Source organism: Bison bison, unplaced genomic scaffold (genome assembly GCF_000754665.1).
Source record: "Bison bison bison isolate TAMUID 2011002044 unplaced genomic scaffold, Bison_UMD1.0 scf7180017864471, whole genome shotgun sequence".
Lineage (NCBI taxonomy): Eukaryota > Metazoa > Chordata > Mammalia > Artiodactyla > Bovidae > Bison > Bison bison.
Window position 1 is genome coordinate 23,994,120 of NW_011495032.1, and position 9,851 is coordinate 24,003,970.

Consider the following 9,851-nt stretch of genomic DNA (forward strand, 5'->3'; position numbering starts at 1 on the left):
TAAACCAAGGGGTTCAAATGCAGACCCAATTTTCTGCATCTGTGAGCTCCACTCCCACCCATGGCTGCTGCTATTTCTCCAGCTCCCAAATGCACAATCAGAAGCTCAGCACTGTATCTGATCACTCTGCATTGCTGCTTATTTCATCATTTGAAAGAATCCTCACCATTCCCCACCCCATCCTCACTCATGCCTTCCTAGCACCCCAGATCCGGCCGCCCTGCCAGGAGATAGTGAGTTTGTTTTGGCTAGGGGCTTCTTGCTGCTGCTGCCAAATTAGCAACTCCAGGCCTTGGGTCTAGCCACTTGCTGAGGCTAAAAATGAGAACTCTGTAACAGTGATAGAGAGGTGTTACTGTTCCCATTTTATAGATCAGAAAATCAAGGCTCAGAGATGCTAAGCAATAAACGAGATCACACTGTGAGAAAGTAGGAAGGACCAGATTTCAACTCTATTCAGTTCAGCTCCAAGTCTATGATCCTGACCTTTCTGAGTGCAAGACACTGCTTTTGTGAAAATATTTCCTGAAGGACGGAAGCCTGCATTGGGTAATTTACATCCTATCTTGTTTCTTGGGAGCTTCCCTGGTAGCTCAGTGGTAAAGAATCCGCTTGCCAATGCCTGACAATGCAGGAGTCTCAGATTTGATACCTGAGTCAGAAAGATCCCCTGGAGATGGACATGGCAACCCATTCCAGTATTCTTGCCTGGGAAATCCCATGGACAGAAGAGCCTGGTGGGCTACAGTTGCAAAGAGTCAGTATGACTTAGCGACTAAACAACAATAACAACAACTCTGTTCTTGGAAATAGAAGGCTGGCCTCTCCACTTGAGTTATCACCCTGAAATGGTCTAGGACAAGACAATTTAATCCACAGTTTCAAGCCTGTGAGAAATGACTTCACCCAGATTAAAGATAGAATGTGAAAAAGGACAGTTCTGATATTTATAGGAAACGTGATTCATCCTGCCAGTAACTGGAGGCACAACTGTCTGTAGAAGAGTTAGATGGATTCAGTCTTCTCAGGCTCCAGCACTGGCTCCTTGGGTCTACCATCCCTGCGGGTGAGGAAGCCACTCCCCCTTGTTTGCTCTTTGTGTTCAATAGGAAGTTTCTGATGAAAATAATTCAGCAGCTGGAAGAGAACACATATAAGAACACTGAACAGGCTCTCAGATTTCAACAATCACCCCTTCTGGGTCCATCTACACCTTGTTGCCAAAATCTCGGCTGCCTGCCCAGCGATGCCAAACAAAAATACGAAAACAGCTTGGAGGAAACAGAAAAGAGTAGCCTTATTATTTTTACCAGGCAAAAGGGAAACACGGTAGACTAACGCCTCAAGAAGTATGCTCCTCCTCTCTCAGGAAAAGGGAGAAGTTTTATAGCCTCCTGAAGGTCCTATATTTTTTCTTTCTTTTTTTTTTTATCGCAAATTTTCAAAACGGCCACAGCTGGCATCAGGCAACTCAGCAATGAGATCTGGTGTCCCTGAAGTTATCTGCCCATGACCTTCTTTCTGAAATGCAGAATGGTACAAAAGAGTATGGGGGGAAGAATGCCAGGTTCAGAGTACAACTCATATGAAGTCAGAGAGTAATTAGCTCTGATTAGCTTTGTTTCCCCACTCCATTACTCTTGCCTGAGAAATCCCATGGACAGAGGAGCCTGGTGGGCTGCAGTCCATAGGGTCCCAAAGAGTCAGACACGACTGAGCGACTTCACTTTCACTTTTCACTTTGATGCATTGGAGAAGGAAATGGCAACCCACTCCAGTGTTCTTGCCTGGAGAATCCCAGGGACAGGGGAGCCTGGTGGGCTGCCATCTATGGAGTCGCACAGAGTCGACTGAAAGTGACTTAGCAGCAGCAGCAGCAGCAGCAGTTTTGTTTAGCTTTGTGAATGACAAGTCTAGCTACAAGTGTTTGTTAGTAGCAACAGCTAAAGAATAACCAAGATTGTTTAACTCTTATAGGCCTGTTTGGCTGGTTTTTGCCAAAGGCCATTCATTCATTTCTGTTTTTTGCTGCAGCACTCTGATGCCTGGCCTCCCAGGGTACAGGCAGGGCAGTGTTTAATAGTCCTGCCCAAAGACCAAGGTACTTGAGAGCTAGCATGTCCTGAAGCAAGATGTCATCCCAGCCCCTTGCCAGGAAAATCCCATGGACTTGCTGCTACTCCCTTGCAGCAAGTAGCACTTCTCTATTTTGAAGCCATAGAGTTTAGAATTCTCAACTCATCTCTCTTCTATACTCTCTCTTATTGTTCCTACTTTTGTTACCCATGTGTGTTTATCTTTCCTTTCATCATAAACATCCTTTTAAAAGTCCTGTTTCTGTTTTTTTTTCAGTACATAAGTAACTAAGGATGAAAATCTCTAACAAAATTTGCAAAGCAAAACATACTTTAGGAACACACTGAGGAGGAATTTTAACCTGTTAGGGAGAATAACTTCACCACATCTTTCAAAAGTTGCACAATTCTAGGACAGAACGATTCATTACTCTTCCAAGAATTTTCCCCAGAAACCGTCATGTTCATCAAAAACACATGTTCATTACTGCACCATGTATAGTAGTCCAAACTGGAAATTACCCATAAACTCCTCAAGTTGAAAATTATTCCTTACAGAGAGGAATGGCTAAGTAAAATTTACATGTATATGATGATATGCTAGGTATGAATTGAAAGAATGAATTATGATTCTACGTGCAGACCTGGAATGATGCCCATTATATCTTGATAAGTAAAAAGAAAGCAAGCTGTAATATGTATGATTATAGCCCCCAACTGAATGTTGTTGTTGTTTGGTCACTCAGCTGTGTCCAACTCTTTGCAACCCCATGGACTGTAGCCCTGTCAGGGCCCTCTGTCCATGGGATTTCCCAGGCAAGAATACTGGAGTGGGTTGCCATTTCCTTCTCCTGGGAAGCCCCAATTAAATATTACTATATGTTAATATATATACAAATATATATGGGCTTCCCTGGTGGCACAGTGGTAAAGAACTCGCCTGCCAATGCAGGAGATGCGGGTTTAATCCCTGAGTCAGGAAGATTCACTGGAGGAGGAAATGGCAACCTAATGCAGTATTCTTGCCTGGAGATTCCCAGCGACAGAGGAACTTGGCGGGCAACAGTCCATGGGGTCGCAAAGAGTCGGACATGACTGAGCTTGCACGCATATACACGTATATATTGTACATATATCATACAAATATACATATAATATATACATTATATATTACAGCCCAGTCAGAAATGGAAACCACATCTGCAATTTAATTTGAAAGGGAAAATGTAATAGGAAGAATGATTAACTAGCTGAAAAGGTTAGCTGCTCAAGGTAAAATGCCTCTAGGGCTGAGGGTGAGTACCCAAGGAGGAAAGAAATTTGGAAGACTCCTCCCCATGACCCCAAGGTTGGGAATCAGAACTGGTTGAAGAAGATGTGCTGTGTCCACGGATGACAGAGTATTTCCCTGGAGGGGATAGAGGGGTGGAGGGGGTGTGTGTGTCACAAGCCAGAGTTTGCCTACAGTTGGTAAGTGGGGTTGGTGGACAGGGGACTGCCCACTGGGTGCCCACCCAGTTCTCAGGTCCCACAGGTCCTCTGCAAGCCTCTGGCAGCTGTGCCTGACAGGAGAAGAGGAGCAGCCCCACTAGGAAGAGAAGTTTCTCTCTCTCTGCTTTTGCTTGCCCTGTCCCTCCAGCGCCTTCTACCTACAAGTCTAAGAGTGTGCCGGCTGGCAAAGGTATTTCACAGCATGTAGCTACAGAATCATCAAGCCAGGCTAATAAGAGTGGATTTGAACTGAGAGGCAAAAGACTGTTTGCTTCTGGCATGATATACTGATCCTGCTTCTGTAAACAAAATGGTATATGTGACATATTATGCATATAGATGCTATAATAATAATTATTCACAAGTATTATGTGTTTACTCTGAGTGCCAGGAGCTGTTCTAAACATTTTACAAGTATTTTATATGCTTAGTTGCTCAGTCGCGTCCAACTCTTTGCGACCCCATGAACTGTAGTCCGCCAGGCTCCTCTGTCCATGGGGATTCTCCAGGCAAGAATAGTGGAGTGGGTTGTCATCCCCTCCTCCAGGGGATCTTCCCAACCCAGGGATCAAACCCAGGTCTCCTGCATTGCAGGTGGATTCTTTACTGTCTGAGCCAACAAAGGTTGTTAATATCTCTACTGAAGCATCAAGTTGTTCAGTCATTGCCCAAGGTCACACAGCTAGCAAGTAGCATATCAAGAATCACGATGACTTTACAAGCAAAGAAAAAAGACTAAAAGAATCAAGATGTTATCAGTGGTGACCTCTCAAGGTGGCGTCGAAAAGGCCACAGGAGAGGTTTTCACTTTTTTATTGGTGCTTTAAATAACTAAATGCAGTGATAAAATGACTGTTTTTTTTTTTGTATCTCGGTGAGGGCCACCTCATGAGAAGAGTTGACTCATTGGAAAAGACTCTGATGCTGAGAGGGATAGGGGGTGGGAGGAAAAGGGGACGACAGAGGATGAGATGGCTGGATGACATCACCGACTCGAACGACGTGAGTCTGGGTGAACTCCGGGAGTTGGTGACGGACAGGGAGGCCTGGCGTGCTGCGGTTCATGGTGTCACAAAGAGTCGGACACGACTGAGTGACTGAACTGAACTGAGGGGTCAGGGTGGTATTTTTCCAAGAAGTAACTAAAATAATTAGTAAGTAACAACTCCCCGTGCCAGGCAGTAAGAAACGAACAGTCTTAGGAGAAGGGCAGGCAGTGTGTGAGGGAGGGAGTGGCAGTGTCCCGAGGGACAGATGGGAAGAGTTTGAGTCACCATGAGCCCTGGCAGCTGGTTCACATTGTGTGCGGTGTAATCTGTGCCTGGCTTCTTGCCTACCGTCCCCAGCCCTACAGCCTCAGAGAGTAGGTTGCCTGAGGGAACACGTATTTATGGAGCACTTGTAAGGTAATATCCATAAGCACCGCTCTGCAGGGCAACCTTATCAGATCGTCATTTTAATCTCTATTTCCCACATGAAAAGACCCAGCCTGGGAAGCAAAGAAAGGTGTCCAGGTCCTCAGCGACAGGACAAGTTGAATGCTGATCCGTCTGATTCCGAAGTTCAAGCTCACCCAGCCGCTTTCTAGGTAGTAAAAGGCTAGGCTTCTTTCCCCCAACTGCCTGCCTCTGAAAGGCTGACCCTGGTGGCTGACCCAGCAGATTTAGATCCTTCCCCGGGGGCTTCCCTGGTGGCTCAGCGGTTAAAGCATCTGCCTCCAATGCGGGAGACCCGGGTTCGATCCCTGGGGCGGGAAGATCCCCTGGAGAAGAAAACGGCACCCCACTCCAGTATTTTTGCCTGGAGAATCCCATGGACGGAGAAGCTTGGTAGGCTACAGTCCACGGGGTCGCAAAGAGTCGGACATGACTGAGCGACTTCACCTCCCCCTTCCAGGGATTGAAGGCTGCAGGTTAAGGTGTCAGTAGAGGGAGATCCAGAGATGCTGACATTGGCTTTCAATGAACCATCATTTGTCCTTCCTTCTAGGAGCTGCTCCTGAGCTATGTCCACGTTCAGACTGTGTGGAGTTGGACCTGGGCAGACTGTGCAGAGCTGGCCACTTAAACTTTGGGAACATGGATGTGAGCTTGGAATTCCCAGAGAAAGCTTCAGAGAAGTGGCGGTCACCACTGCAGTGCTCAGTCCTGACACAGATGCACTGACTAGAGTTGGTGCTAATTGGGATCCACTCACGCTCTCTTTGCCGACAAAGGTCTGTATAATCAAAACTGATTTTTCCACTAGTCATGTACAGCTGGACAATAAAAAAGACTGAGCACCAAAGAACTGATGCCTTTGAACTGTGGTACTGGAGAAGACTCTTGAGAGTCCCTTGGTCAGCAAGAAGATCAAACCGGTCAATCCTAAAGGAAATCAACACTGAATATTCATTGGAAGGACTGATGCTCAAGCTGAAGCTCCATTATTTTGGCCACCTGATGCAAACATCCGACATATTGGAAAAGACCCTGATGCTGAGAAAGATTAAAGGCAGAAGGAGAAGGGGACGACAGAGGATGAGATGGTTGGATGGCATCACCAACTCAATGGACATGAGTTTGAGCAAACTGTGGGAAATGGTGAAGGACAGGGAAGCCTGGCATGTTTCCTTCCATGAGGTCGCAAAGAATAAAACACGACTGAGTAACTGAACAACACCACCTTGCCTTTGGTTATTAGTCCACTCTAGTTACCAGCAGGCTGGGTATGCATGGGGAAGGGTAGTGTTTAGCCAACTTCTTCTAGGACCTAGTCACCTACAGTGTGGTCGCCAACCTCAGAGGAGGGACCACCAGTGATAGTGGATGGTGCACAGTCATACATTAAACCAGGGGACTACAAAGTGAAAAGTTATTCTCTTTATAGTTCTCTTACGTCATTAGGGAAAGAAATCCATTGTTGGGACTTCCCAGGTGGTCCAGTGGTTAAGAATCTGCCTTCCAATGGAGGGGACAAGGGTTCAATCCCTGGTTGGTGAACTAAGGTTCCTCATGCTTCGGGGCAACTAAGCCTGTGCACACAGCTCTGCAATGAAGACCCAGTGCAGTCAAAACAAAAACAAAAACAAAAAAACCCAAAAAACCAAAAACCCACTGTCACTGCCAATCTACCTATTTTGTCTCAAACTTTGCTGTTTTTTTTTTTTTTCCTTTTTGTGCATACACGGCATGCAGAAGTTCCCTGACCAGATATCGAAACTGTGCTCCCTTCTTTGGAAGCATGGAGTCTTAACCCCTGGACCTCCAGGGAAGTCCCTCATTTCTCTTTTTCATCAAGGAAAAAACTAGGCAATGGTATCTAACTAGAGGTTAGTATACAGTGTCACATTTTAATTTAATTTATTTTTACAGCTCCTTTTCTGTAGCAAATGTAATGCTTCTACATTTACAGTAGTGACATAAAATTTCCTTTTAATATTTATTTGGGTCAAATTTTATTTAAGTAAAGAAAGAGAATCAGGTAAAAATTAAATAAATAAAAGAATGAGTAAATGGGGAATAGGAAAGAAATTGTTGAAGTCATTCAGGAATGGCTGAAGTGGGCACTGTGGTGCCATTCATGAGGAAGCCAGGCTGCTCTGAGAAGCAGCACCTAAATGGCCCAGCTGATGATTCAGCTATGGAAGCCCAGACTCTTTTGGGCAAGTTCTGGAATGATGCTTGGTTAGAGATCAGTGATTTTGGTGTAACATAGGACTTTTTTTATATCTGAGTCTCACTGCACATGTTCTTTTTCAGTCTGGGAAACTGTGATGTGTGGGAACAGACTACCACCAGTTGACAGGAAGCCTGACTTTTCTTTTTGGATGCAAGGAAGTGTTTGGTAGCCAAGGAGACATTTGTTTACCAGTGGGAGATCCCAAAGCCCCCCATTTCCTGGTTCTTCTTCCTACGGTACCCCTTGGGACATTTAAAGCTATTTCTCCTGGTATTTAACTCCACATTTATATCCAGCATACTTAGAGTCTGTCTTTTAATTAATCAATTTTATCGTGTAGGTCACGATCACTAACTGTGTTATTTGAATCTCCTATAGCCCTACTGCGTCTTCTCTCTGCCCTGTCAGTTACAGAGAGGCGCACAAATATCTCATACTCCCACTGTGGACTTTCTACTTCTTATTTTAGTTCTGATCACTTTTGCTTTATGTTTACTTTGATGTTATATAATGATACCAGTTTTACATCCTGATACTTTTAGTGTTTCAGTGTCTTTACATTTAACCTCTGTCTGTTATAAGCAGTGTATTGTCAGTTTTGTTTTTTGTTTGTTTTTATTTGTTTAAACAAAATCCGGTCCTATAAATCTTTTCTTAAAATTAGAATTTGTAGGTTGTGGGTGGGCGAAACGGCTGACATGGCGCCCTCCGGGAGTCTCCGGATCCCGGTGGCAGTGCTGCTACTGTTGCTTTGGGGAGCTCCCTGGGCCCACGGGAAGCGGAGCGACGTGCACATCATCACGGACGAAAACTGGAGAGAGTTGCTGGAAGGAGAGTGGATGATAGAATTTTATGCTCCATAGTGTCCTGCTTGTCAGAATCTTCAACCAGAATGGGAAAGTTTTGCTGAATGGGGAGAAGATCTTGAGGTTAATGTTGCAAAAGTTGATGTCACAGAGCAGCCAGGACTAAGTGGACGATTTATCATAACTGCTCTTCCTACTATTTATCATTGTAAAGATGGTGAATTTAGGCGATATCAGGGTCCAAGAACTAAGAAGGACTTCATAAACTTTATAAGTGACAAAGAGTGGAAAAGTATTGAACCCGTGTCATCATGGTTTGGTCCAGGTTCTATTTTGATGAGTAGTATGTCAGCACTCTTTCAGCTCTCTATGTGGATCAGGACTTGCCATAACTATTTTATTGAAGACCTTGGATTACCGATTTGGGGATCATATACAGTGTTTGCTTTAGCAACTCTGCTTTCAGGACTGTTATTAGGACTTTTCATGATATTTGTGGCGGATTGTCTGTGTCCTTCAAAAAGGCGCAGACCCCAGCCATACCCTTCCAGAAAATTACTACCAGAATCTTCCCAACCTTTGAAAAAAGTGGAGGAAGAACAAGAGGCTGATGTAGAAGATGTTTCAGAAGAGGAATCTGAAAGCAAAGAAGGAGCAAACAAAGACTTTGCACAGAATGCTGTAAGACAACGTTCTGTGGGTCCTTCACTGGCCACAGATAAATCCTAGTTAATTTTTACAAGTATTTTCATATGATATTGGCAGAAACAGAAGATCGAGCATTTGTTTTGGTTTGAAGTGAACTGTGACTTGCTTGTACATTGCAAGGTTCAGCCTGGATTGTCATTAGGTTGAACATTCTACCTTTGGAAAATAAACGTAGCACTGTGAAAAAATAGGATTTGAAAACAGTATGGTGGTTCAAACAGTTCTTTATTTTTGGAAAATCTGGTGCCAAGCAATAAGATTTCTGTATGTTTGTTTCATAATAACTTTCAAGTCTGAGTTGAAAAATTACATTTCCCAAGTATTGCATTATTGAGGTATTTAAGGAGATTACTTTAGAGAAGAAGATTTCTCATTTGATATAATTTTTGTCAGTTTCACTGTGTGAAGAGAACATATTTCCCATTAATGGGAACTTTGCCCATTGTCTCAAGAAATGTGTATTTCAGTAACAACTCTGAAACTCTTTATCTCCTTTAAAGTCCAAAATTTATTCATACTTTTAGATTATGCGACTAATAAAAACTACCTTACTTTAATTACAGTTTTCTACCCATGATAATACAGGATATGTTTAGAAAGTTTATAAAGGTTGGTTGCCTTTTTTGTTCTCCTGTGTTCAGTGTATGATTTGTATTTTTCTTACCATGGGTTACATTTTTTATTTTCCAAATTGGATAATTTCCTAGAAATGTCTTTCATGTTTTAATAAATTGTTTCAAACTGAAGTTTACTGAAGAATACTTAAAGTAAAGAGCCATCTGATAACTTAAAGTTTTGGCTACTTGTTTCAGATTTTACATCATTTTTGTTGAACCTATACTTAAACTTCTTTTTTTTGGATGTGAAGGCAAACATTCCTGATTTTTATTTTATTTTGTGGAAAAGCCTTGGTATTTTCTATTTTGAAAATTCACAGAAGCTTAATATGATATAAAGTTAGTATTCTACTCAGGAAAAAGCATCTTACAGTGTGTGTTTTCAGTGTATATTTGTCCTCATCCAAAAAGTTCTTAGTTGATTGTACAAAGTCAACGTATGTTAGATGATTTAAACTCATAAAGTTTTATGTTTTTGAAAAGACAAACTGTAT

General features: G+C 43.1%; 1 pseudogene across 1 annotated transcript; it reads left to right on the forward strand.

Annotated features, from left to right (window-relative positions):
• Positions 1-7,924: 7,924 nt before the first annotated feature.
• On the forward strand, positions 7,925-9,595 carry LOC105003653 (annotated as a pseudogene). The gene has a single exon (XR_827136.1). The product of XR_827136.1 is annotated as a thioredoxin-related transmembrane protein 1 pseudogene (transcript).
• Positions 9,596-9,851: the final 256 nt, after the last annotated feature.